Raw genomic sequence first — 2814 nt, 5'->3', positions numbered from 1 at the left:
CTCGACAACACCTCCTCTTTGTGCATACCAAATTTCATTAAAATCGGATTAACCGTTTAGAAGTTACCGAATTATTTCCCTCTTTTTTTTTTCCTATACCACTGTGAAACGTTAAAAATTAATAAATCATTAGCTATGTATTTGAAACTATGTAATTGAGAATATTTAGTAGTCATCAAAATCTACAAAAATATAATTTAATTGTTCATTTAGTAATAAAAAATAATAACACACTACTTATGGATAAATTTAATTTAAAATTTTCATAGAATTTTTATTATGTATAATTAAAATTCATTGCTGTTACTGTATTCTAATATAAAAGAGAATATTTAAGTTATTTCAAAATTAGATGAATATGTTAATATTTTATTTCAAGCAAAGGCACATAGTGTTTTTTCTCTATTTAATTTATAACTTTTAATTTATATTTAATAATAACAACAATGATACTTAATAGGATATTTAACGTAAATCAATTATTTTTGATAATATAACTAGTTTAATTTAAATAATCCAACAAATTTAATAATAATGGTCAAATACAAATAAATAAACTAACTAATCTACAAAATTATTTAAATTTGTTTGCAATATTTATTAAAATTTGCCAATGTACATAAGTATGTGTGTATATGTGCTTAAAAGATTGAATAACATAACATGTTTATGTATGATTATGTGAATTTGAATAAGCCCCCCAAAAGAAAAAACTATCGATATGTGTAAATAATAATTAAATATCCAACAATTTTATATATTAAATTTATTAAATAAAGTATGACAATCTATTGGCGATTATGATGATAATAATGACATTTATAAGGACCTCTACACAAACATCATAAATGTGTGTGTGTCAGTACCCAGCAGTTTGGGTGGACAGTGAAAAACTAGGTTTTTACCTACCACTTAGGGTTACCCCTAGCTTCTGAATACCTATCTATTTGGACATCTGATTGTCTAGGAAGAAGTCAATCGTCACTCCATTACATGTTACAAGATACAGCCAGAGAGCTAGATCAAAGTATTCAATTTCAACGTTATCGTTGTGAGACTAAAGTAGCAATTTTACATTTTAATTGCTATAGTTTAAGGTGTGTAAGATCAATATTTTTTGGTGTTACAAATATCACGATTCATCAACGATTTTATTAAAGGTTTTATACAAATCTATATATGCCCATTTATGCGTTATGGGCATAAAAGATAACAGAAGGACAATGGGCCTAAAGTGAGCATGGGAGATTTAATTTTCGAAAAATGTTGAATGGTTTAAAAAATAAAAAGCAATTAAATACATAATAAGTGTTGAAGTTTATGTCACAACTCAGTCTCCGTTTATCCTGTTATGGAAAGATATTTAAGCTCTAAACTATATTTGAATACCAAATTCAAAATGTTGTGACGATAAATGCAGAAGATAGAGAATTTAGAATAAGAATTTTCATTATGTAACACTATTCATTAGAGCTTTATCATTTTTATTTTAATGCTAATTAAAATAAGGTCAATTCATTGTCAGCTTGGTGAACTGCTGGGTTTATAAATATATGCATAAATATGTACAATTATGGGAGGGTTAGATGATGCTGTGGTTTTGTGTGAGAAAATTTGTTGAAATATTAAAACACAGTAAAAATAACAAAACAATTAGTTACATTTGGTTTCATTGTTATTGTTGGTATTTTGTTTAGTTATTTTAATTGTGTTATGGAAAATGTGATTTTTAGTAACACACGTTTCAAATAATTAACATTAAATAAATTGCTTAAAAATTATTTTAGGTAATGTAAGCAAATTAGAAAATATTAACGGTGAAACGAATATATGATACGCTACACATAATAATTTTTAGTCAAAGATAATTTTCATTTTCATTATTTAATGATTTAATTCATTAATGAATGTTAATATGTATAGACGTTAAAAACACTTGTTTACATGGTTAAAGAATATCGTTCATGATTTCACATATCCTTTTGTTACTGTTTAATATTAAATATCTTTGTTATGTATTATGTAATGGAAAGAAGTATTCAAGTTTCCTTTTGTTAAAAAGTTGACATTGTGAAAATTTATTTTATTAATAATCAAATATTACAACAAAAAAGTATGTGTTGACTAGTGAATTTTGTGAATAAATACTTTATTATAGTTAAAATAATAATGACATTACATTTGACTGAGTATGAATGTCTCAAATATATAAGGAGATATTACATATCTTTGCTGCCAGCTAGGCCTTAACTCGGTGAGCAAAAAATTAACTAGAAGAATTTTTTCTTTAAAAAAATATACACATTTTAACATAAATTTAGATTAAATTCACAATATTGAAACAATATTTTTGTTCTTATAAATATATCTAAAACAAGAAAAAAAATTATAAATTTATTTGTTGTTTTAAATATATTTGTAAGAATGAAAATGTTTTTTTTTTTCGCATTTATTAACTGTTTTTAGGAATATTTTTGGGATATTTGATTACAAAATTTTTTAAACACACAAACGATTTTTTAAACACACAAAATATAGATTTGTCTGTTCAGACATGTACATGTCACATTTTTCAATATATTTGATGAAATTGGGAGCTTTTGGAACGAAGCCTATTGAAATTAATTAACTGATTTTATTAATACACTAAAAAAATACATATATAATATATACAGAAAATATCGTACATTGTAGAAATCTTTCGTTGTTTCGCACCACGAAATTATTTCGTAATATATACCAAATATTTTAGTATAAATTGTAAAATGTAAACTAAGAGTAAATATGAAAAAATTTACGAAATTATAATTTATG

Source organism: Lucilia cuprina, chromosome 4, assembly GCF_022045245.1.
Source record: "Lucilia cuprina isolate Lc7/37 chromosome 4, ASM2204524v1, whole genome shotgun sequence".
Classification (NCBI taxonomy): domain Eukaryota; kingdom Metazoa; phylum Arthropoda; class Insecta; order Diptera; family Calliphoridae; genus Lucilia; species Lucilia cuprina.
The sequence above is the reverse complement of the archived record's forward strand: the minus strand, read 5'-3'. Positions refer to the sequence as shown.